Source organism: Sminthopsis crassicaudata, chromosome 6 (assembly GCF_048593235.1).
Source record: "Sminthopsis crassicaudata isolate SCR6 chromosome 6, ASM4859323v1, whole genome shotgun sequence".
Taxonomy (NCBI): domain Eukaryota; kingdom Metazoa; phylum Chordata; class Mammalia; order Dasyuromorphia; family Dasyuridae; genus Sminthopsis; species Sminthopsis crassicaudata.
This window is the reverse complement of record NC_133622.1, coordinates 144,411,823-144,439,664: the sequence shown is the minus strand read 5'-3', so window position 1 is coordinate 144,439,664 and position 27,842 is coordinate 144,411,823. Positions and strand designations below refer to the sequence as shown.

Below are 27,842 nucleotides of genomic sequence, written 5' to 3'. Positions count from 1 at the left end.
TTAATTTCCAGTTTCTAGCCACTACAAAAAGGGCCGCAACAAATTTTTTTGCACATGTGGGTCACTTTCCCTTCTTTAATATCTCTTTGGGATATGAGTCTAACAGAAACACTGATGGATCAATGGGTATGCACAGTTTGATAACCTTTTTAGTATAGTTCCAAAGTGCTCTGCAGAATAGTTGGATCTGTTCACAATTACATAAACACTGTATCAGTGTCCCAGTTTTTCCACATCCCCTCCAACACTTGTCATCTTTTCCTATCATTTTAGCCAATCTGAGAGGTGTGTAGTGGTATTTCAGAGTTGTCTTAATTTGAATTTCTCTGATCAAAAATCATTTGGAGTACCTTTTCATATAACTAGAAATAGTTTCAATTTCTTCATCTGAAAATTATTCATATCATTTCTTATAAATTTAAGTCGATTCTCTATATGTTTTAGAAAAGAGCCTTTATCAGAACCTTTAAATGTAAAATTATTTTCCGAGTTGATTGCTTCCCTTCTAGTCTTATCTGCATTAGTTTTGTTTGTACAAAAACTTTTTAAGTTAATATAATCAAAATAGTCTCTTTTGTGATCAATAATGGTCTCTAGTTCTTCTTTGGTCCCAAATTCCTTCCTCCTCCACAGGTCTGAGAGGTAAACTATCATATGTTCTTCTAATTTATTTATAATTTCATTCTTTGTATCTAGATCATGAACCCATTTTTACCTTATCTTGGTATATGGTGTTAAGTGTGAGTCTACACCTAGCTTCTGCCATACTAATTACCAATTTTCCCAGCAGTTTTTGTCAAATAGTGAATTCTTATCCCAAAAGCTGAGGTCTTTGGGTTTGTCAAAGACTAGATTGCTATAGTTGTAAACTATTTTGTCCTGTGAACCTAACCTATTCCACTGATCAAATGATCTATTTCTTAGCCAGTACCAAATGGTTTTGATGACCGCTGCTTTATAATATACTTTTAAATCTGGTACAGTTAGACCACCTTCATTTGATTTTTTTTTCATTAGTTCCCTTGAAATTCTTGACCTTTTTATTACAGATGAATTTTCTTGTTATATTTTCTAGGTCTAAGTTATCTTTTCTTGGGGTTGGCAAAGCACTAAATAAATAAATTAGTTTAGGGAGTTTCATCATCTTTATCGTTTTAGCTCGATCTATCCAACATCACTTAATATTTTTCCAGTGTTTAGCTACTGACTTTACTTATGCCGAAAGTGTTTTGCAGTTTTGCTCATATAGTTCCTATCTTTCCTTTGGCAGATAGATTCCCTAATATTTTATACTATCAACAGTTATTTTAATGGAATTTCTCTATGTATAGCTTGCTGTGGAATTTTGTTAGTGATGTGTAAAAATGCTGATGATTTATGTGTATTTATTTTGTATCCTGCAACTTTGCTAAAGTTGTGGATTATTTCTAATAGCTTTTTTAGTAGATTTGTTGGGGTTCTCTAAGTATAGCATCATATCATCTGCAAAGAGTGGTAATTTAATTTCCTCATTACATACTCCAATTCCTTATTTATAATACAATATTGAATAGTAATGGTGAAACTGGGCAACCTTGTTTCACTCCTAATCTTATTGGGAATGGTTCCATTTTATGTCCATTACATATGATTCTTACTGATGGTTTTAAATACTGAGTATTTTAAGAAAATTTCACTTATTCCTATACTCTATAGTGTTTTTAATAGGAATGGGTGTTGAACTTTATCAAATGTTTTTTCTACATCTATTGAGATGACCATATAGTTTTTGTTAATTTGTTTATTGATATTGTCAATTATGCTAATAGTTTTCCTAATAGGGAATCAACTTTGCATTCCTCATACAAATCCTCCTTGGTTGTGGTGTATTATCCTGGGGATGATTTTCTGAAATGTCTTTGCTAATATTTTATTTAAGATTTTTGCATCAGTATTCATTAGGGAGATTCACCTTTAATTTTCTTTCTCTGTATTTGTCTTATCTGGTTTAGGTATCAGTACCATGTCTGTGTCATAAAAGGAATTTGGCAGGAGTCCTTCATTCCCTATTTTTTCAAATAGTTATATAATATTGGGATCAATTTTTCTTTAAATGTTTGTTTACATGTTAAATTCACATGTAAATCCATCTGGTCCTGGGATTTTTTCTTAGGGAGTTGATTAATAGCTTGTTCTATTTCTTTTTCTAAAATGTTACTATTTAAACAATTTATTTCCTCTTCTGTTAATCTGGGCAACCTATATTTTTGTAGTTATACATTCGTTTCACTTAGGTTCTTCAATTTATTGGCATAAATTTGGACAAATTAATTACTAATTATTTCTCTAATTTCCTCTTCATTAGTGGAAAGTTCTCCCTCTTCATTTTTAAGTCTAATAATCATATTTTTCTCTTTCCTGTTTATAATCAAATTTACCAAAGGTTTAGCCATTTTCTTGGGTTTTTCATAAAACCAACTTTTTGTCTAATTAATTCAATAGTTTTTTTTTTTCTTTTAATTTTACTTATCTCTCCTTTTATTTTTAGAATTTCAAATTTATTATTGGGGGGGTTTAATTTGCTCTTTCACTAGCTTTTTTATTTGCAAACCCAATTCATTGATTTTCTCTTGTAAGTCTCTAGAGATACAAGATGTCCCCTTATTACCATTTTGCATCCCATAATTTTTGGTATGTTGTCTGATTATTGTCATTCTCTTGGATAAAGTTATTGATGGTGTCTGTGATTTGCTGTTTTACACATTAATTCTTTAGGATGAGATTATTTAGTCTCCAATTACTTTTTGATCTATTTTCCCCTAGCTTTCTTTTCAGTGTAGTTTTTATTGGATTGTAATCTGAAAAGCAAGCATTTACTATTTCTGCCTTTCTGCATTTGATTTTGAGTTCTTTATGTCCTAATATATGGTCAGTTTTCATATATGTTCCATAAACTGCTGAGCAGAAAGTGTACTCCTTTCTGTGTCCAATCAGTGTTCTCCAAAGATCTATCATACCTAATTTTTATAGTATTCTATTTACCTTTTTAACTTCTTTCTTATTTATTTTGTGATTTTATTTATGTAATTCTGAGAGTGCAAAGTTGAGATCTCCCACTGTTATAATTTTGCTGTTTATTTCTTCTTGCAGCTCTCTTAAGTTCTCCTTTAGGAATTTAGATGCTATAGCATGTAATGTTTTATGTTGAGGTTATCTTGGGGTTTCTGGGGGTCTTGGGAGCAGCCTTAATTTCAGTTCAGTAATCACCACAAGAACAGCCAGATGTTAAAGTCCAAATCATTTATTATCTCTTTCAAAGTCTTGTCTCCTTTCCTAGGGCCCCCGTTACCTTTCTTATAGTGCAGATCCTTTATTATCTCTTTCCTGGGGCTGGGCAGCTTTCTAGAGAGCCTTTCAATCTGGCATTGGTCTTAGTGGGAGAAGTACAGGAGTCCACCCGGTGCAGGCCAGCCACCAGGAAGATTGAAGATCAAATAGAATTTCTCCCCTTGGTTCTGAGAGCTTAACCTTCTGCCGCCAGTCCTTTGGCTTCTCTCCAAATGTCCCTGAATCTCCCTGACTGAGGCTTCTAGCTTATATGCTCTACACTGAGTACAAACCAATCATTATATCATTAGGAAACCATTATTTGTTGTAGGATTAAATCAATGCTAAACTAGATTTAACCATTGTCTCCTCAATTTCACTTAATACCTTCTTTCAAGTTCTGGCCCATTACATCTCCTTGTAGGATTAAATCAATCATACTGAACCATGCTAAATTAGATAAGCTATAGTCTCTAACAATTCCACTGACTTACTACCTTGTAAGAATCCTTTATTTCAAGTTCAGAATTCTGGCCCATAACAATACTTCTTGGTACATATATGTTTAATATTGACTTCATTATCTATGGTACCCTTTATCAAGATATAGTTTCCTTCCTTATCTCTTTTAATTAGATCAATTTTGGCTTTTGCTTGATCTGAAATTAGGATAGCTAACCCTGCTTTTTTTACTTCACCTGAAGCAAAATGGATTCTGCCCCAGCCTTTTACCTTTACTCTGTATGTATCATCCTGCTTTAAATGTGTTTCCTATAAACAACATGTTGTAGGATTGTGGCTTTTAATCCAGTCTGCTATCCACCTCTGCTTTATAAGAGAGTTTACCCCATTCACATTTACTGTTAAAACTACTAATTCTGTATTTCCAGCCATCTTTTTATCCCCAGATTATACTTTTCTCTTTCCTTTATCCTTTATCCCCATCTCCAGTGTTTAACTTATGGGCACCACTTGCCTCAAACAGTCCTACCTCTTTCTTATACCTTCTTCCTACTATTTCTCTATTGCCTTCTATTTAATCTACCCCTTCCCTTTTTACTTTTTTCTCCCCACTTTTCAAAGAGATGAGAGAAATTTCTCTGTATACCAAATATGTCTAATATTTTCTCTTTGAGCCAGATCTGATGAGAGTAAGATTCATACAATGTTCATCCTCCTCTCTTCTTTCCCTCAGATACAATAGGTTTCTTTTGCTTCTTGATGATATGTAATTTCCCTCTTGTTTCCTCCCCTTTTCCCTTTTTCTGGTATAACCTCCCTTCTTCCTCTAATTCCTTTTTTATATTATAACAGTAAAATCAAATTATATATGCACTTTCTATGTATACCATAGCAGAAATACAGTTCTCAAGAGTTCTTTTCACGATTTTATGTTTCCTTTGAGTCCTAAATTTGGAGGTCAAATTTTTCGTTTAGCTCTGTTTTTTTTTCATGAAAAATAAATGGAATTTTCCTGTTTCATTGAATGTCCATATTCATTCCTTAGAATGAAGGAATTCTGGAAGAATTTTAAGATGGTTTTTATTTTTTTTCTAGGAGAGCTTTTTTGTGGTGGGGACCAGGTTATATCCCCCTTTGGGGCTTCATTTGAAGACAATCTGCTTTTAGTCTCCTCAGGGTTAGAAATCTGTTCTCTTTCACTATAGAAGCTATCTATAATTAGAGTCCCTCTTGCCTTTCTCCTTATTAAAAAAAAATGTTGAAATCTACTTTTAGGGCAAGAAGGTATTGAGCTTCTTCTACAGACATATGGAATTGGCAATGGCTCTTTTGGGATCATGCTGAGTCACTCCTGGTCCTGGGTGGGCATAGCCAGGTCCCGTGAGACTCCATTGCTTTGGGGCATACTCTTTATCGTCTGTGCTTATATTGGATGTTTTATAACTTTTCTACTGATTTATTGGCTTGCAACCAAAGTAGAGTAGCCAACAGAGTTCTCCCTTTAGATTCTCCACCTGGCAGACACGGCACCTTGACCCAGATCTGCTAAACATGAGCTGGCCTCTGTTCTCTGGCTTCCTGCCTGTGCCTGGCCACCTGCTCCTGGTGTGATTAAAACAGACCTTTTCTGGTGATCTTCAGAATTATCTTCTGCTGGTAATTTGATTCACTCCCAATATTCGTGGGTTCTGGCAGAGTAGTATTATTTCAGAGGCTGAATTTCATAGTTAGTTTGAGGGTAGCAGGAGAGCTCAGAAATAAGTGTCTGTACTCTCCACTATCTTGGCTCTGCCCCTTGAGAAGACTATTCTTAATGTAAACATTTTATAATAGTAAATGTTTACTTTAACATGCACTTGGTATAAAACAAACAAAACATATTCATATTACATATATGATTCATATACAACATGAGACATAGTCAAACATAAAAAATACCTGAGGACTTTAGTTGATTATAAGATTTTAATAATCAAAAGCATGACATAGTAGCAAAAAATTAATAAAATTAGATTCTGTACCAATAAAATTATACTGCCCAGAATAAGGTCACTGAGAATTTGAAAGGACTTTTTTCCCCATCAGATAAGAAATATGTGGTTCTGTTCTGGTTGCTAAATTTTACAGATGATATTGACAAGCTGGATGTATTAAAAAAAAAAAAAAAAAAACAAACACAAAAAAAATGTTGTCCAGTGGATGGTCTTGGTTTCATTCATTCATTTATTAAGTGCTTATTATGTGTGAAGTTTTCTATTAATAATAAACCAGATGACATAAATAAAATATAATCTCTTACCTCAACAATCCTTAAAATATTTAGTAGTTTAACCTGACAAAGAAAAAATAGGAAATCCCGGAGAAAGTAAAATATAAAAATAAAAAACCACAATTATTCGTTTTGATGGTGAAAAATGGAATTAGGACTAATTGGTGGAAGGCAGAGGGATGTAGATCTTGATATAATACAATCCTGTAGTTTTAATAAATAATTTGCCTTATATGAAAAAAAGGGCAGCTGCATAAGGTAGTGAATGTGGGGTCCCATCACCAGGAGCATGCAAGCATACATGGGATTCACTTCTTGGCTTTGGTATTTCAGAGAATATTTATGTTTCAAGCAAGACTTTGGTGAAGTAATATCTAATATTTCCTAAGTAAATAGATTCTATGATACTTTTTGTTCTGTACTAAATATCTTTTAGCTTAAATATCAATGAATAGCATAATGACTCAACCATATAACTTGCATTTTAAAATATTTTTTACAAAATTGAAAATAAAAACAGCCTTCTTTTTCTACTATAAAGATTTTCAAATTTCTTTCAATTTTTCAGCCTGATTGTCATTCATATATATAAATCTCTCATTTAATTCTTCATAAAATCACACTGGTTAGTGTAACTTCCTTTGCAATATAATTCTTCATAGATCATCAACATGACATAGGAAGAAATCTATTATCAATTATCAATGCTTTGCTGGCCAGGTTTCCCTCATCTGTTCTCCAATCTAGAGTTTTCCCCAGATCAGCCTAGCTCAGCCCAGCTCCAATCCTTCTCTCCCAGTATAACTCTCCTTGTCTCCCCTCACTTTCCCCTTTTTCTCTCCTAATTGTACTTTCATTCAATATAATAAAAACTTATTTAGTGCTCAATACATAGGCAAAATATGTCAATTATTGTAGTCACAAAAATAAATTTGAAATCATTCCTTATTCTCACTAAACTTAACCTTCTACTTAGAAGGGATACAACATATGAATAGATAAGTAAACAAAGGGTATTTGAGAATGGAGAGCTTTCATAATTGCATCCAGAGTGAGGTGGGAAGAGACCAAGGTAATTTTTATTAATGATGTAGCACTTAATCTAAGACTTGAGTAAAGGCATTTCTAAGAGGCATAGATGATGAGAATACATCACAAGAATGGGTTACACCTCCCACAAATTCATGAAGATGGGTGATTGAACCCCAATTTAAATGATCAGTTAGTTTGACTAAAAAATAAGTACCAAATCTAATGATTTTTTAAAAATTCCTCATCTTCTATATACCTCTTTATATTAGTGGATTTCTCCCCTCTCTATTTCCCTGTTTTTCATTACAATATTCTTCTTTTTTTTTTTTTTTCTACATATGGTAGAAGTTAATACTTATTATGTGCCAGGCAATGTGATAAAAAAGTTTATAAACATATTATATCATTTGATGCACACAGTAACTCTGGGAGATAAGTGCCATTATTATCCCCATTTTCAAGAGAAGGAAAATGAGGCAGCAAGAGATTAAATGGCATACATAGCTAGTTTCTGAATACAGATTTGAATTATGTTCTTTCTACCCGGCTGGCCTCTCTCCTCTGAGGTCTTCAAAGGTCTCTGGCCATGATTTCTTGAATCTATAGTTTAATTACTGATAGATAGCACACTCAAGAACAGCCACATGTAATCTTAAAAGCCTTTATTATACCTACTCACATAATGCCCTGACTGATGCCCTGACTTGTTGGTTTCTGAGTGAATACCTGGTCAGAAGACCCACGTGTTCACTACCAAACTCCTTACCTCTTTTGGCTACCCATCTTGGCTTGGCCACCTAGGTTAGGGAGCCAGGTTAAAGAGCACCAGGTTAAAGAGAGCGACTGCTGTCTGCAGTGGGCTTATATAGGACCTATGAGGTCACACACGCAGCCAATCAGTAAGAGAGTCACCCATTACAAAGCTATCTCAGTATGGCCAAGATCCCACCTACAAGGCAGTCCTAATATCCAAAGAGATTTCTTCCGGGCCTCAATCTCCTGTTGCACCTTGTCTGCCCATTTAAAGGGCCCTTACAATTCTCTTCTCTTGTTTTGCGGGAACTACATCCTTACAATTCCCTTCTCTTGTTTTGCAGGAACCGCGCATCTCATCAAGCTAAACTTTTAGCATCAGCTATAGTTTGATCCATGAGATGACAGAGTGTTATTAACATAATCCCCCATCCTCTAAAGGGGAATACTGTGAAATCTTTTTTTGAAAAGATGTTTTGAAGCCAGACTGTGAAAGACATTATGATGAGATGTTTATTTTTTATTCCATAGTTATAGTAAGAAGTTTTATGAACAAATAATTACTTTTTGAGTGTAGCAAATTTATTTACTTTTAATACACATTGCTTTATGAATCATGTTGGGAGAGAAAAATCAGAGCAAAAGAGCAATTGAATGAGAGAGGGAAAAAAAAAAAAAAGAAAAAAGAAGTGAACATAGAATGTGTTGATTTATATTCAGTCTCCTTAGTTCTTTTTATGGATGCAGATGTCTTTTGGGATTGCTTTGGATCACTGAACCACTAAGAACAATTAAATCTTTCATAGTTGATCATAGGACATTCTTATTGTTATTGTGTACAACATATTCCTGGTTCTACTTGTTTCACTCAGCATTAGTTCATGTAAATCTTTCCAAGCCTTTTTAACATTAGTTTGTTCATCAATTTTTTATACAACAATAATATCCCATTATCTTCATATACCACAACTTGTTCAGCCCTTCCCCAATTGATGGGCATCCATTACTTTTCCAATTATTTTGCTACCACAAAAAGAGATGCTGCAAACATTTTTTCACATGTGGATTTGTAAAGGGCTGAAATTCTGAGTTGATGCACTGAGGTCAGACAACCCAGCACTTAAAGCTAATTACCGTTTGGACAATACTCTATTAGCATATGCTTGGAATGTGGCCCTTCCCACTATTTTGTGATGGTTCAATCTTTGGTGGATACAAAGAACTGTGGGGAGGATTAGGGGGTGGAGTAAGACAAGACAGAGTCACCTTGTGTGGGAGAAAAAAGAGAGGAGAGGTTGTGCAGATCCTGTCTTGATCCAATTCACTTCTATCCCTAAGACCATGAATAAAGACTAAGGACTAAGGATTTTTGCTTATCCTGACTCTGGCTGATTCTAAGGTATCTAGAGTGCTAACTCATCTTCACATGGATCCTTTTCCCCTTCTTTATCATTTCCTTCTCATACAAACCCAGTAATGGCATTGCTGGGTTAAACAAATGATTATTCAATTACTTTTATACATCTTTTTTTTTTTTTTTTTTTTTTTTTTTCCTAGGCAGGGTTTCCAACTCACTGGGAATGATTTAATTTTTATTTGTTTTTGGCTTGAACTTTATAAATTGCTGTTTGCTTCTCTCAAATTACTATCTTTTCTTATTTTTACTTATATGTGTGTTCTAAAATTGCCATCTTTTCTTTCAGAATCTTTACTTCATTAGTAAGATTCCCCAATATGCTTTACAAGTTTTGTGTCTTATTGCTTGTATTCTTCAATCCTGCCTAGAGATCTCTGAGTTCTGACCTATTTTATCACTGTTTTGAATTGTTTTGAAATCTCTTGCTTTTGTTATGATATAGGATAAACAAACCAAAAACATAAAATAGATAATCCTCAAGACTGGATTTGAAACAGGTGATAAAGTTAGCATTCTTCATGCAGCGAAATTTATCAACTAAATACAAAATCCTAGTATACAAGGAATCAGAAGTAGTTCTGCTTAGAAACATATTTTTTGACCAAGCACACCACTTTTTCAAATACAGAAACAAGAGAACTTTATCCAATGAATCTGTATCCATGATAAATATCCATTTTACTTAATTTTTTCAACATATTTATAGGCCTGGTTGTAGTGTTCTTTTTTGGTTTTCTGGAGGTCTCTGGAGCAGCCTTTGTTTCAGAGTAATCGCCTTGAGAATAGCCAGGTGTCCAAATCCTTTATTATCTCCTTCACAATCTAGTTGCCTTGCCTGGGGCTGGGCAGCTTTCTGAAGAGTTTTTTAGACTGGCTTTGGTCTCAGTAGAGGAAGTGCAGGCAGCCAGGCCAGCCACTGTGCTGATGAAGATGGAATGAATCTCTCTCCTTGGTTCTGAGAGCTTGAGCTCCCAGAATCCTCTGTCTTCTCTAGCTCTGACTCTGGCTGAAGCTCCCAGCTTATATGCTCTATATTGAGTATAAACCAAGCATTATATTACTGGAAACCATTATTTGTTGTAAGATTAAATCAATCATACTGAACTTAAAGAGCTATTAAGCACCATGTTAAACTAGATAACCATTGTATCATCAATTCCACTGACTTGTAGGAATCTTGTAAGAATCCTGGTTTCAGAGTTCTGGCCCATAATACATGGTTTTTATTTGTTTTATTTGTGTTTAATACACATTTCTTTATGCATCATGTTAGGAGAGAAAAATCAGAACAAGGAAAAACCATGGGAAAGGACAACAAAACAAAACAAAAGAAAAAAAGAAATGACCATATCATGTGTTCATTCACATTCAATCTCCTTAGTTCTTTTTCTGGATGCAGATGGCATTTTCTATCCAAAGTGTACCAGGATTGGTTTGGATGACAGAACTACTGAATAGACTCAAGTCTTTCATGTTGACCCAGTTTTCCCACATTCCCTCCAACATTTATCATTATCTTTTGCTGTCATTTTAGTCAAACTGAGAGGTATGAGGTGGTACCTCAGAGTTGTTTTAATTAGTTTCTCAAATCAATAAAGATTTGGAGCACTTTTTTATGTGACTATAGATAGCTTTAATTTCGTCATCTGAAAGTTGTGTGTTCATATCTTTGACGATATATTAATGAAATTGAATGACTTATATTCTTATAAATTGACACATTTCTTTATTTATTTTTGAAATCAGACCTTTATCAGAAACATTGGCTGTGTAAAAAAAAAAAAAAAAAAAAAAAAAAAATTCCCAGCTTTGTACTTGCCTCTTAATCTTGTTTCTGTTAGTTTGTCTTCTGCAAAATTTTTTTTAATTTAATGTTTCCAAAGTTGCTTTTCATAATATTCTCCACTTCTTCCTTGGTCACAACTTCCTCCCTTCTCCAAAGATCTGATAGTTAAATTATCCTTTGCTTTCCTAATTTGCTTACTTATTTATGCCCAAATTGTATACCCATTTTGAGCTTATTTTAGTATGGGATATGAAATGTAGTTCTTTGCTGAGTTTCTGACATTATTTTCCAGGTTCCCCAGCAATTTTTGGCATATGGTGAGTTCTTATCCTAGAAGCTGGACTTTGGGGGTTTATCAAATGCTAGATTACCATAGGCCTTGATAATTGTGTCATGTGTAACATTGATCCACCACTCTACTTTTTTAACCAATACCAAATGATTTTGATTACTGCTGCTTTATAATATAGTTTTAGGTCTAGTACTGGTAAACCAATATGTACCAAGGATTTTTTTTTTCATTAATTGCTTTGATATTCTTGATCTTTTGCTCTTCCAGATGAATTTTAATTTGTTCTGTTCCTAGCTTTTAAAATTGCATATCCATTTCACTAATCTGACCTTTCTCTATTTTATTTACATAACCACTAGATGTATACAATTTTGCCCAAATATTTCTTTAGTTTCAACCCATAAATTCAGATATGTTGTTTTATTATTGTCATTCTCTTTAATAAAATTATTGTTTCTATGTTTTTTGATTCAGTTATTTTTATATCAAAGTCTATTTATATCCATACCCTCTAAGTATACCACTTCTAAGTACCCTAATGAAGATAGATTTATTAAAACTTAAAATTATTATCTTCCCATGTAGTAATGTAAAACTTTTAATCTTATTGAATTTTAATTTTTTTCTTTTATATATATATATATACATGTATATATATACTTTTATTTATACTAACCAAATAAATAAAAAACTTATAGTAAATATATCTATGTATATATATATATATATATATATATATATATATATATATATATATATATATATATATATATATATATATATATATACTTCTGTTGAGTTGAAGTAGAGTTGAAGGGCACATTTTTTTTTCTTTTCTGAGTGGCAAGACTGTAGGACAAAAGATCACTAGGCTCAGATTCTTTTAGTCTAATGATGTGAAGCTCCCGTAGGTGGATGTCCATTGATCAGAAAAAGTATGTTGAGTTGAAATAATTTTTTTTTCCACTCCAAGTAATTTAATAGATTGAAATCAAGGTTTGGCAGTTCAGATAAAAACAAAAGAATTAAAAACACACACACACATACACACAGTCAGGGCAGCTAGGTGACTCAGTGAATAGAACACCAGCCCCAAAGTTAGGAGAACTTGAGTTCAAATCTGATCTCAGACACTTAACACTTCCTAGCTGTGTGACCCTGGGCAAGTCACTTAACCCTATTGCCTCAGCAAAAAGAAAATACACAAAAAAAACCGCATATAGTCTAAGTTTAAGGACTTTTTTTTTTTTTTTAACCTGTCTGGATACTGCTTATGGGAATGAATTTGTAAAAAACCATCAGATAAGAAAAAAAGTAGAGATTTCTCCCTATGGGAAAAAGAATGGATAGCAATTGTCAGTTAGTAGAAGAGGAACATATGGTAGGAGAGGATAACGGTGGGTTTCAATAGAGGCAGTATCATGGAGAACAGCGTAACCAGTTTGCAGATACCCTTCAAGGGTATCATCAGATCAGCAGATGATAGCAGCTCTGTATGTAAGGAGTAAGCACTAATATCAGAAGGGAAATGTGGGTAATTCCTAAGTGTTGAAAGTTATCTTTGCTATTTATGTTTATAGTACATGTATTACACTTGTACTTTCTTCATGTATGGCAATGCATATTCCTATAATTGTCATCTCTCCACATGTGTATCCTGGTCATTTGTGGTCAAATCTGGTCATACCTTTTCGAAGATCAAATTTTCTGTTCAGCTCTTAGTTTCGCTTCAGGAAAGTTTGAATGTCTATCTTTTATTCTTAAAGAGTATGCTCACTTTTTTTTCTTCTGGATAGATTCTTTGCCTTACAGAATATCATATTACAAATACTCTAGTAATTTAATGTGGAAGGTGTTAAATTCTATTTGGACCTGACTGTGGTTCCTTGATACTTTAATTATTATTTTTGTTGTTTATTTCTTTTTTTTTTTCTGGAAAATTTGTACTGTTTTCTATTTGTCTTGATAGTTTAGAAGTTGGCTACAATATTCCTTGGAGTTTTCATTTTGGGATTGCTTTCAGGAAATGACTGGTGGATTTTCAATGACTACTATACTCTCTGGGTCTAGAATATCAGAACAGTTTTCCTTCATAAATTCTTGGAAAATTGCTGTCCAGTCCCTCTCTCTCTCTCTTTTAATCATGGCTTTCAGGTACTCTAATAATTCTTAAATTATCTCTCCTGCATCCATATTCCAGGCAGTTCTTTTTCTAATCCATTAGTTTACATTTCCTTTTATTTTAAAATTATTTTTTTCATTTTATTTTTCTTTCATTTACTTTCACTTTACCATTTCTAATTTTAATGAATTATTTTCTTTAGTTAACTTTTATACCTTCTTTTCCATTGGGTCAAATTTACTAAAGTTATATCCTTCAGTAGATTTGTTCCTCCTTTTTATTTTTAAAAATTCTATTTCATTTATTTATTATAGCTTTTTATAGACAAAACAAATGCATGGGTAATTTTTTAACATTGACCCTTGCAAAATTTTTTGTTTCAATTTTTCCCCTCCATCCCTCCCTCCTTTCCCCTAAGTGGCAGATAGTCCCATACATATTAGATATGTTAAAAGTATTTGTTGAATACAATATATGTATACATATTTATACAGTTATCTTGTTTTACAAGAAAGATCAGATTTTGAAAGAATATAAAAATAACCTAAGAAGAAAAAAACAAAAATGCAAGCAACAATAACAGAAAAGAGTAGAAATGTTATGTTGTGATCCATACTCATTTCCCACTATTCTTTCTCTGGGTATAGCTGGTTCTGTTTATTTCAGATCATTTGGAATTGATTTGCATCCTCTCATTGTTGAAGAGAGCCATGTTCATTAGAATTGATCATCACATAGTATTGTTGTTGAAGTATATAATAATCTCCTGGTTCTGCTCATTTCACTTAGCATCATTTCATGTAAGTTCCTCCAAGCCTCTCTGTATTCATACTGCTGGGAATTTCTTATAGAACAATAATAATCCATAATATTCGTATATCACAATTTATTTAGCCATTCTCCAATTGATGGGCATCCCTTCAATTTCCAGTTTCTGGCCACTACAAAAAAGAGCTGCCGCAAACATTTCTGCACATACGGGCCTTTTTCTCTTCATTAAGATCTCTTTGGGATATAAGCCCAGTAGTAACACTGCTGGATCAAAGTGGGTATGCACAGTTTGATAACTTTTTGAGCATAGTTCCAAATTGCTCTCCAGAATGCTTGAATCTGTTCACAACTCCACCAACAATGCATCAGTGTCTTAGTTTTCCCACATCCTCACCAACATTCGTCATTATTTTTTCCTGTCATCTTAGCCAATCTGACAGGTGTGTAGTGGTATCTCAGAGTTGTCTTTCTCTGATCAACAATGATTTGCAACACCTAGAAATCAATTTCTTCATCTGAATATTTTCTGTTCATATACTTTGACCATTTATCAATTGGAGGATGGCTTGATGTCTTATCAATTAGTCAATTCTCTATATATTTTGGAGATGAAGCCTTTTTCAGAACCTTTAGCTGTAAAAATGTTTCCCCAGTCTATTGCTTCTTTTCTAATTCTTTCCACATTAGTTTTATTTGTACAAAAGCTTTTTAAGTTAATATAATAGAAAATTTCTATTTTGTGATTAGTAACGACCTTTAGTTCTTCTTTGGTCACAAATTTCTTCCTCCTCCACAGGTCTAAGAGGTAAATGATCCTATGTTCTTCTAATTTATTTATTCATTCTATTTATTTTAAAAGATTTGCTTTCCTCACTCAAATTTTGTCCTTCTTCTAAATTTGTTGATGTTTTCTTTCATAATTTTCTTGCATATCTCTCATTTCCCCCCAACATTTTTCTAATTCTTTTATTTAATTTTTTTGAAATCCTTTTTTGAGCTCTTACAAGAGGACTTTTGGGGCTTGATTCCAATTGATATTCCCCTGTGAGGTTCTCATGTAGATATTTTGACATTGTTTTCTTCTGAGTTTGTTTGTATACCCCTGTCACTTTTTACATTTCAGGGCTCCTTTTTATTTTGCTTAATTCTTTTAAAGTTGAGATTTCTTCCTGAGTACTGAAGTCACTGTCCCAAGATTCATGTACTAGGGGCCAAGGGCCTGATGCCTGCCTTTCTGTGACAAGGCCTCTGGGTCTAACACTTTATAAGTTGGGTTGAGCCCAGCCTAGTTGTGCCTGCTTCACCCTGGTTTCTGGAACTGAGAAACTGCTTCTTTATTAGGTCTGGAAGTCTCATAACTGTCTTGTTGTTCCATTGGCCTGCTAAACCAGGAGTAAGGGGCCCTGGTTACTAATTTGTGCTTTAGTAAAAGCCTTCCTCTTGCTTGCCTGGATACTGCCTCTACTAAGTTCTACTCACACTGCATGAGTGTGATTCTGCATGGATTCTGATCCCCCAAATTAAATAGATCTTTCCTGAATTCCTTGACTGGATTTTTTTTTTTCACTGTGTGTGTGTTTATTTTTTTGGGGGGGTATGTCACTCCTTTTAGAAACTTGATTTAATATTGCTTCTGAAAAAAAATGGAGGAAAGCTCAGGTAACTTCCTGACTTCTCTCTACCACTTTTGCCCCTGTGCAAGCAACTGCTGAAGAGATTATTTAGAATAATGCCTTAGGCAATATACATGACTTCAATCTTTTTGCCCCCTGTCTTTTTTAAAGTCTCTGCTCCCTCCAGTTTCAAGTAATAGTTCATTTTGCAAGTTACTAACAACACACTAGTACATTCTTTAGGGTCAGGTCAGTGACTACCTCAAGTTAGTTTTAGGGGGACAAATCCCTAAAACTTTCTAGTTTACCAAAATGGATCTTATTTCTTGGCTCATCCATCCATCTCTTCTAATTAATTACATCCAATCCAAATCTCTCAGTTTGATTCATGCTAACACAATTTAGAATTTCAGCACTCAATGATTAAATAAACCTGTCAATTTAATCTATTCCCCTAATACATTTGGAGTTACTATCCCTTTGTGTGAGAAAGATGCAGACAGATTGGAAAGACTCCAAAGAAGCATTTCAAAAGTGACTCAGGGAATCTAATGATTTCATGGGATTGGAAGAACTAAATACATTTAGTTTCATGGGAGTTTAGACTTAAAATGGCAGAACCTGCTAACAATATGAAAAATGAAAGATCTTTCCTATAGAGAGTGGTTTAACAGTGAAAAAGAAGAATAAAGATGACAGGAAACAATTTTAAAAAGGAATGGTAACAGACCATTGTAAATTTAGAGGATTAATAAGTATACAGTATAGAGGCAGCACATGTGAAAGATATGTTGGTTTACTAGCATAGAATAAGAGGGAAGAGAAAGGAGGATCCAATCCTGTGATTTCAACAATATAGAGAATTGGAGTGTAGAAACTCCTTGCACTAATGAAATTCTGCTCTAACAAAGCATTTAGATTACCTAGGGCTTTAAGAAATTAAAGAATTTGTTCATCACATTTAAAACATAAAACTTGGATCCAGGTCTTTCATATTCCAAAGCACATTCAGATTGTGTTTATCTTCTAATTGTAAAAAAAAAAAAAAAAAAAAAAAAAAAAAAAAAGTCTTATTCTTATATGGGTTAAGTAGTGGTGCAATGGACTTTGGTGGAACTGAGTTCAAATTTTGCTTCAGAAGCTTACTATCTGGATATCTCTTTAGTAAGTATTTTACTTTGTTTACCTATTTCTTCATTTATAAAATTAACTGGAGAAAGCATACCATTATCTTTGCCAAGAAAATCCCAAATAAGGTCATTAAAAATCAGAAACAACTGAACAATTTACTCATATGTATCCTTCTTGCTACTCACACAAACAGAAATCTAGTTCATATCATCAGCACTTCTTACTTAGGCCATTGCAATTGCCTCCTGATTGAGCTCCCTGCATTAAGAATCTCTACTCAGGTGGAGCCAAGATGGCGGAGAACACACAGGCAACATTCTAAACTCCTCTCACTCCCTCACTACTAATTACCAAATTCAGCCTCAAAAGTAGCACTTGACTGGTAAAATTCACACAGATTGGAAGTGCAACAACTTACCAGCCAAAGATAATCTCGAAGATCGACAGAAAAGGTATCTCCTGAGTGGCAGGAGCAGTCCAGCACAAGCAGGGAGGTAGAACCAGAGGCTAGCATACTGAGTGCATTGGGCCGGGCAGTCTCCATGGCTGGAAAATTTACAAGAGGATTCTACCACAGGTTGGCTGCTTTGCTTTGGTTGCAAAGCAGTAGATCAGCAGAAAAGTTAAAGCCAAAGGTAGAGTGTACTCTAAAAAATGCCAAAATCTAACAGGATCTGGCTACACCCACCCAAAACTGAAGTGAGTGACTGAGCACAGACCACAACACAGCTGTGCAGTCACATTCTGCAACACTGGGCTTTTGCCAAAGACAGTCACAAATCTGCAAGGCAGGGGGACTCAGCTCAGAGCAACCTCTAATCTGCACAGTGTGGGAGGGAGTGGACTTTGCCTGGGCCAATAGAACTTTTGCAGGGAGACGGTGCTCTCCAGGGCAGAGACACTTCTGGTGAGCTGCTCAGAGCAATTGCTAATCCCCACAGTGGGGTTCTGTCTGGGGCAGTGACACTTTTGCTACTCAGACTCTTTCCCCAGGGCAGTCACTAATCCAAACAGTGGAGCTCTTAGCTGGGCACTTCCCCAGCTTGCCTTGTGCTACCCAGGGCAGAGACAGTTTCAGTGCAGGGCTTTTCCCAGAGCACTTCCACAGTTCAGATGCTCTTTGCAGCCCTTTTGCAAGATAACTACTGTCCATATATCTATCCCTGCTCTGCAGAGGAAGCTGGTAACCTCTTTGCCCTGAAGGCTGACCCTAAGGGCTTGGGAAAAAAATGAATAAAAAAGCCAAATGGACCATTGATAGTTTCTATACAGAAAGAGAGCAAGTTTTCAACCCTGAGGAGACTAATCGCAGACAGTCCCCCCCACAAAACCCCAAATGGGGATGTAACCAGGTCTCTATAACACAAGCTTCTCCTAGAAGAAATTGTAAAAAAAAAATCTTAAAACAGAGCTAGAAGAAAAATTGGGAAAGGAAAGAGAACCTATGCAAGAAAGTATAGGAAAGGCTTGTAACTCACTTAAAGAAAAATTTGATAAAGTGGAAAAAGAAAACAGCTTCCTGAAATGTGAATTGGAAAAGATAAAGATCTCCCAAGAATTAAGCAATAAACTGGGAAAATATTTTTACAGTCAAAGGTTCTGATAAAGGCCTCATTTCCAAACTATATAGAAAATTTACTCTAATTTAGAAGAAATCAAACCATTCTCCAATTGATAAATGGTCAAAGAATATGAACAGATAATTATCAGATGAAGAAATTGAAACTATTTCCAGCCATATGAAAAGATGCTCCAAGTCATTATTAATCAGAGAAATGCAAATTAAGACAATTCTGAGATACCACTACACACCTGTCAGATTGGCTAGAATGACAGGGAAAGATAATGTGGAATGTTGGAGGGGATGTGGGAAAACCGGGACATTGATACATTGTTGGTGGAAACGTGAATACATCTAGCCATTCTGGACAGCAATTTGGAATTATGCTCAAAAAGTTATCAAATTGTGCATACCCTTTGATCCAACAGTGTTACTATTGGACTTATATCCCAAAGATATCTTAAAGAAGGGAAAGGGACCTGTATGGGCAAGAATGTTTGTGGCAGCCCTCTTTGTAGTGTCCAGAAACTGGAAAGACTTTAGATGGTCAGTGAGTATCTTTTTATTTTGTTTCAATGCAAAATCATAACTGTGGAATTGGAGACTTTGGCTTCTGTCCATTATTGCATTAACTACACATGAAGCAAAAGATAAGATTGTGTTGCACAATACTAATGCCTGTTAAAAAGGAAGGTCAGAATCAAAATCAATACTATTCCCTCTACACTGAGATGGATTCACAAATTGCTTACCTTTTTCAAGGTATCCAGCCTGCAAACTATCTATAAAATATTCTGATTTAGAATTGGAACTAAATTAATTGCCTGGAAATTACTTACTGGACTTGTGCCATGTAACACTTCACCAGCAAGCTTGGAGTAGAGGGAAAGAATAATGACATATTTGAAAACTTTCTGTAGCTTTTTATCATTGTGCAGAATGGGATCTTCAAAAGCATATCCAGAATTCTTGTTCACAATTTTTGCATGTCCCTGAATACCTGTGTCTATTCAAGATTCTTGAATTAGGTGTTCTGACAATTATTTTCTTTTAGAGAGGGCAGCTGTAGTCAGAGAACAGAAGGATGTTTACTTTGCTTAAATGCTTGTATTAGTTTTACCTTAGTGATTTAACAGAAGTATTAAGCATAATACTTCATGTAAGTATTCTAATTAAATAGCTTTAAATGGTTGAATTTGACTAGACATTTGTTTGAATAGTTTAATAAAAAATATAAAATCCCCACATTTGGGGAGGCTGACATATAAACACAATCACAGATTCAGGGATGGATTTCATGGAAAGAAAATGTCCAGTTTGATCTAATTAGCATACCCCATGTGTATGTCAATCAAACAGTTCCCATTGCTGAATGGCATGAGCCAAAACTTCCAGTTCAGAATTGAAGTAATTCATGTATACATCATGCTTCCTTAAAATCTGCCTGATTTCTCTGTTTTTATTCAGGAGAAAAAGGAGGGGAAAAAAAAGTAAAAGCAAATACATGAAAAAATTATTCCATATATTATATACAATTCCTTATTCTTAGAAGTAGCATTATTTTAAAATTTTGTATCACATATTTCATATTATTTCAATGTGATCTTTCCCCCCTATAAATTTAAACTACTTGGAATGGTGTCATGGCAAATAGTTGATTGACAATGATTGTCATTTTTCTCAGTTAAAATGTTATAGGTCATTTTCTATTTTATTATTGATATAATTTTCCATTAATTATTTATTCTTAACCTGAATATCTATTCAAACCTAGAAAATTAGAAACATTAATGTTTAGAAAGATACAAATATAATTACTTAGAAAATAAGTATTAATGAAAGTTTTAATTTTTTAAATCAGTTTATTAAATAACTAATGATTGTTTAACTCTGAGATTATTTGACTACTTAAGATATCTCTGGAAAAGTATATTAATCATTCTTTAAAATGCACAAACATAATCATAGATAAACCTAAAGTTTAGGATGACAAGAATAAATATGGGGGAAGTTAGGTGGCATAGTAGATAGAACATCAATCCTGAAGTCAGGAGGCCCTGAGTAGCAGATAGAGCACCAGTCCTGCAGTAAGGAGCATCTGAGTTCAATTCTGGTCTCAGACAATTAACACTTCCTAGCTGTGTGACCCTGGGCAAGTCACTTAACCCCCATTGATGCAGCAAAAAATAAAATAAATATGGGAATGTGTCTAGTATCAGTTAAATGGGAGTGGGTTTATTGTTACATTTCACCAAGGTGCACATTGTTCAAATATGTATATATATATACACACATTTATATAGAGAGATACAGATACATATATATATATGTATATATCTCCTCTCCTTGGTCATTTTGACAAATGAAAACTTTCTATGAATATATGGAATTTTAAGGAAATATGCCTATGTTGTTCTTTATTTTTGTTCTTAGACAAAAACAAAGTATTAGGATTAGAATAGAGCTTGTCATATATAGGTTACATAGTTGAGTGAAAGTTATTAATAGTACATTAGATACATGTTTGTATTGGCAGGCTATTAAGCATGATCCAATTATAGGAAAGAATAAAGCAGAGATAACAAACTCTATTGTATGTTTTATAAGACCCCCATAATATGAAAAATTGATTAAATCAATTTAAATCTACTTATTTCATATGTACACCAACTCCCAGTTCCTTAGCATCTTATTTAAATGGCAAATAGTTTTCTGGAGTCCAGGCTTTAGAAGATTTGCCCCTTTTGAAAAATTATCAAATATCATCTTAGCAACAGACTCCTTTTCCCACAAGCCCTCTCCATCTTAAGCATCTTTTCTAAGTTCAGAAACAGATTCATCTGTGGTAAATTCACCACTTGGTGATGAAGATTATTATTCCATGGAAATGCATTAAACAAAGGAAACTAGATATTGGTCTTCTGGAGTGTAAAAGTCCCACCTGCACTACTGTGATAGTGACAGAAAAGAAGATAGATAGCTCACAGCACCATTTAAAATGTTTCTGAACATTTGATACTCTACATTAGAGGCATTTGTCTAGCCCTCAACCAATGGACATAATATTGTGGAAAATCAATTATATTTGTTCTTGCCATCCTTTCTGCTCATTAAGCAAATGACAACTGAGAATTATAAAGAAATAAAATAATGGTTCTCATATCCCCCTAGTTGAAGCAAATGAAGTTGGGTAAATGTTGGTTTTCCATCCCAAAGCAGAAAGAATCATCATTGTTGGCAACATGCAAAGAGATCAATAAAAAATTATTACGTTTTATACATTAATATCCATTGCAGAGAAAGAGTAGATGAATAAATTTTAAGGAAAAAAATAACATGAGAAAATCCTCCGAATAGTAATCATGTTCAAATGCAGATATTTTCTAGGATGGATCAGCAATTAGGAATGAAAACTTGTAAATTGCATAGAAATCTTATACTTATATATCACCAATACTTTTTCTTTGATGAAGGAAATTAAGGCCTTGACAATGGCAAATGCAGAATGTGATTAAAAAAAAATAAACATGACTCTTTTAACAGACTGTATATGATTCCTTACTGACATGAGAAAATATTCCTGAATTAACTACCTCTGTATAATCATACCAATAACTTGTTAGGAAAAAAATTCAAAATTCATATGCATGGAAACTGAATAAAAATGAGAACAAATGTAATATGTAATTAAAACACTCTTTAAAGAAGTTATTGGCTTTGGAAAAATTAGAAGTCGATAAATGAAAGAACATCAGCATCAGTTCCATTAATGTCATATAGAAATTTAAATAATATGAATCAATGTGCATAATGAAGTGAACTAAAAAAATGAGAAATGAACTCAGTAAGCAAATGGGGTTTTCATAAGCAGCTATAGACAACACACAACTTGGAGATATGCTTTTCAAAAAATGTCTTAATGGGGAAAATTTAGGAAGATTATAAGCCAAATTGTGTTAGGAAACGGCAATACTGAGGGATAAAATACACTAAAAATAACAAGAACATCAAATAAGCAAAGTCAATGTGTTAGAATTTATAAGATTAAAAAAGGGGGCAAAGAATACAAAAGATGACAAAACCTATATAAATTTTGATAAAATTATCATCATCAAATAGAGTAGAGAGGTGACTGAATAGTGTTACATTGATAGGAGCAGTAGCTGAAATAGATGAAGTGTGCATAGAAGAGATCTGTGATGAGGTGATAGAATTTTAGGAATCATGGGTAATATATTAACAAGTTGTCTTGTAGGCAAAACATCAAACACAAGATAAAAATTCAAATATTATTACCAAGAAGTAGAGAACACTAGAATATCAATAGATATAAATGTTTTCTGTCTCTTTTATATAAAATCTGTATAAATTATTTTATTCATGTTTTGATAAAGATATTAATAGGTCACATGCATTAATCCATACACCTATATAATTTACTATATATACATATTTTATAGGTATTCAAAATAAAACAGAGAATATGAAATTCTATTGTACTTGTTGTGTGGTAATAAAAATGAAAAAAAAATTAATTTGGTAAAAAAAAAAAGCTACAATTAAGCATGTTCTGGGGGACAATATTTCTTTAAATGTTATTAAAATTATATGAATCCTTAATCTAAAAAACAATAGAAACAATCCTATTCCATGATTCTGACATCATGAGTGTCAAGTAAAACAGGGAATGCTATGTTAACAAAGATGTTAGGCTTTGTCTGGAGATTTCCAGTATAGTCTGTCTATCTGTCTGTCTATCTATCTGTCTTTCTATCTGTCTATCTAAAGTCCCCTAGGTGCTTCTATATGAGGTTTTGTGTGTGTATTGACTGTGTGTGTGTGTGTGTGTGTGTGTGTGTGTGTGTGTGTGTGTGTAGGTGTTGATTTCATTAAGCCAGGAAATATTACAAAACCCTCAAACATGATGAACCAAGCAAGTTTCACCTATACATTTTTCTTTTTTTTTTTTTATTTTTTTTTTATACATTTTTCCAAATTATCCCCTCCCTCCATCCACTCCCTCCCCCTGATGGCAGGTAATCCCATACATTTTACATGTGTTACAATATAACCTAGATACAATATATGTGTGTAAATGCCATTTTCTTGTTGCACATTAATTATTAGCTTCCGAAGGTATAAGTAACCTGGGTAGATAGACAGTAGTGCTAACAATTTACATTTACTTCCCAGTGTTCTTTCTCTGGGTATAGTTATTTCTGTGTCCATCATTGATCAACTGGAAGTGAGTTGGATCTTCTTTATGTTGAAGATATCCACTTCCATCAGAATACATCCTCATACAGTATTATTGTTGAAGTGTACAGTGATCTTCTGGTTCTGCTCATTTCACTCAGCAACAGTTGATTTAAGTCTCTCCAGGCCTCTCTGTATTCCTCCTGCTGGTCATTTCTTAAAGAGCAATAATATTCCATAACCTTCATATACCACAATTTACCCAACCATTCTCCAGTTGATGGACATCCATTCAACTTCCAGTTTCCAGCTACAACAAAAAGAGCTGCCACAAACATTTTGGCACATACAGGTCCCTTTGCACTCTTTAGTATTTCTTTGGGATATAATCCCAGTAGTAGTACTGCTGGGTCAAAGGGTATGCACAGTTTGACAACTTTTTGGGTATAGTTCCAAATTGCTCTCCAGAATGGCTGGATTCTTTCACAACTCCACCAGCAATGTATTAGTGTCCCAGTTTTCCCACATCCCCTCCAACATTCATCATTATTTGTTCCTGTCATCTTAGCAAATCTGACAGGTGTATAGTGGTATCTCACAGTTGTCTTAATTTGCATTTCTCTGATCAGTAGTGATTTGGAACACTCTTTCATATGAGTGGAAATAGTTTCAATTTCATCATCTGACAATTATCTGTTCATATCCCTTGACCATTTATCAATTGGAGAATGGTTTGGTTTCCTATAAATCAGGGTCAGTTCTCTATATATTTTGGAAATGAGACCTTTGTCAGAACCTTTGCTTTTAAAAATATTTTCCCAATTTGTTACTTCCCTTCTAATCTTGTTTGCATTAGTATTGTTTGTACAGAAACTTTTTAGTTTGATGTAATCAAAATCTTCTATTTTGTGATCAATAATGATCTCTAGTTCTCTTCTGGTCATAAATTCCTTCCTCCTCCACAGGTCTGAGAGGTAGACTATTCTCTGTTCCTCTAATCTATATATGATCTCATTCTTTATGCCTAAATCATGGACCCATTTTGATCTTATCTTGGTATATGGTGTTAAGTGTGGGTCCATATCTAATTTCTGCCATACTAATTTCCAGTTTTCCCAACAGTTTTTTCCGAATAATGAATTTTTGTCCCTAATGTTGGTATCTTTGGGTTTGTCAAAGATTAGATTGCTATAGATGTACCCTTTTTTGTCCTTTGCATCTAATCTGTTCCACTGATCTACCGTTCTATTTCTTAGCCAGTACCAAATGGTTTTGGTGACTGCTGCTATATAATATAGCTTTAGATCAGGTACACTTAGACCACCTTCCTCTGACTTTTTTTTTCATTAGTTCCCTTGCAATTCTCGACCTTTTATTCTTCCATATGAATTTTGTTGTTATTTTTTCTAGGTCATTAAAATAATTTCTTGGGAGTCTGATTGGTATAGCACTAAATAAATAGATTAGTTTGGGGAGTATTGTCATCTTTATTATATTCGCTCGGCCTATCCAAGAGCACTGAATGTCTTTCCAATTATTTAAATCTGACTTTATTTTTGTGGCAAGTGTTTTGTAATTTTTCTCATATAATTCCTGACTATTCTATGGTAGATGGATTCCCAAATACTTTATACTCTCAACATTTGTTTGGAATGGAATTTCTCTTTGTATCTCTTGCTGTTGCATTTTGTTAGTGATATATAAAAATGCTGAGGATTTATGTGGATTTATTTTGTATCCTGCCACTTTGCTAAAATTCTGAATTATTTCTAATAACTTTTTAGCAAAGTCTTTGGGGTTCTCTAAGTATACCATCATGTCATCTGCAAAAAGTGATAGTTTGATTTCCTCATTTCCTAATCTAATTCCTTGAATCTCTTTCTCGGCTCTTATTGCCGAGGCTAGCGTTTCTAGTACTATATTGAATAGTAATGATGATAGTGGGCAAACTTGTTTCACTCCTGATCTTACTGGGAAAGGTTGCAGTTTATTTCTATTGCATATTATGCTTATTGAAGGTCTTAAATCTATGCTCCTGATTATTCTAAGGAATAATCCATTTATTCCTATACTCTCAAGAGTTTTTAGTAGGAATGGATGTTGGATTTTGTCAAATGCTTTTTCTGCATCTATTGAGATGATCATATGGTTTTTATTAATTTGATTATTAATATGGTCAATTATACTAATAGTTTTCCTAATATTAAACCAGCCCTGCATTCCTGGTATGAATCCTACTTGATCATAGTGTATTATCCTGGGGATGATTTTCTGAAGTCTTTTTGCTAATATCTTATTTAAGATTTTAGCATCAATATTCATTAAGGAAATTGGTCTATAATTTTCTTTCTCAGTTTTCGATCGACCTGGTTTAGGTATCAGTACCATGTCTGTGTCATAAAAGGAGTTTGGTGGACTCCTTTATTCCCTATTTTTTCAAATAGTTTATATAACATTGGGGCTAATTGTTCTTTAAATGTTTGGTAGAATTCACATGTAAATCCATCTGGTCCAGGGGATTTTTTCCTGGGGAGTTGATTAATAGCTTGTTCTATTTCTTTTTCTGAAATGGGACTATTTAAGCAATTTATCTCCTCCTCTGTTAATCTAGGAAGCCTATATTTTTGGAGGAAGTCATCCATTTCACTTAAGTTATCAAATTTATTGGCATAAAGTTAGGCAAAGTAACTCCTTATTATTTCACTAATTTCCTCTTCATTGGTGGAAAGATCCCCCTTTTCATTTGTAAGACTAACAATTTGATTTTCCTCTTTTTTTTTTCTGATCAGATTTACCAAAGTTTTATCTATTTTATTGGCTTTTTCATAAAACCAACTCTTGGTTTTATTTATTAATTCAATATTTTTTTTTACTTTCAATATTATTGTTTTCTCCTTTTAATTTTTGTATTTCAAGTTTAATTTTTGGTTGGGGGTTTATAATTTGGTCTTTTTCTAGCCTTTTAAGTTGCAAGTCCAATTCGTTAATCTTCTCTTTCTCAATTTTCTTCAAATAAGCCTCTAAAGATATAAAATTTCCCCTTATTACTGCTTTAGCTGCATCCCACAGATTTTGGTATGATGTATCATCATTGTCATTATCTTGGGTGAAATTATTAATTGTTTCTATAATTTGCTCTTTCACCCAGTCATTCTTTAAGATGAGATTATTCATTTTCCGATTACTTTTTGGTCTATTTATCCCTAACTTTTTACTGAATGTAGCTTTTATTGCATTGTGGTCTGAGAAGAAGGCATTTATTATTTCTGCCTTCCTACATTTAATTTTGAGATCTTTATGTCCTAGTATATGGTCAATTTTTGTATAGGATCCATGAACTGCTGAGAAGAAAGTATATTCCTTTCTATTGCCATTCAGTTTTCTCCAAAGGAATATCATACCTAGTTTTTCTAATGTTCTATTTACTTTTTTAATTTCTTTCTTGTTTGTTTTGTGGTTTGATTTGTCTAAATCTGAGAGTGCAAGGTTGAGATCTCCCACTATTATAGTTTTACTGTCTATTTCTTCTTGCAACTCTCTTAACTTTTCCTTTAGGAAGTTAGATGCTATACCACTTGGTGCATATATGTTTAGTATCGATATGGCTTCATTATTTATGCTACCTTTCAGCAGGATATAGTTTCCTTCCTTATCTCTTTTAATTAGATCAACTTCTGCTTTTGCTTGATCTGAGATAAGGATAGCTTTTTTGGCTTTACCTGAAGCATAATAGATTCTTCTCCAACCTTTTACCTTTACTCTATATGTATCTCCCTGCTTTAAGTGTGTTTCCTGTAAACAATATATTGTAGGGTTCTGATTTTTGATCCAGTCTGGTATCCGTCTCTGTTTGATGGGAGCGTTCATCCCATTCACATTTACAGTTAAAATTACTAATTCTGTATTTCCTGCCATCATATTATCCCCAGATTATGCTTTTTCCCTTGACCCCCCTGAACCCCTTCCCCAATATTCAATTTATAGACCCCCCTTGTGACGCACAGCCCTCCCTTTTTTTTTGTATCCCTTCCCCCTCCCTCCACGTCCCTTCCCTTATTCTCCTTTTCCTTTTCCCTTTTCCTCTCCCCCCTTTTAATGAGGTGAGAGAGAATTCTCTGAAAAACAAATATG

General features: G+C 33.7%; 1 pseudogene; it reads right to left on the bottom strand.

Annotated features, from left to right (window-relative positions):
• LOC141547296 (catenin alpha-3 pseudogene) overlaps nt 1-17,498 on the bottom strand; it is a 79,478-nt pseudogene extending 61,980 nt beyond the window's left edge.
• Between the last annotated feature and the right edge of the window lie 10,344 nt (nt 17,499-27,842).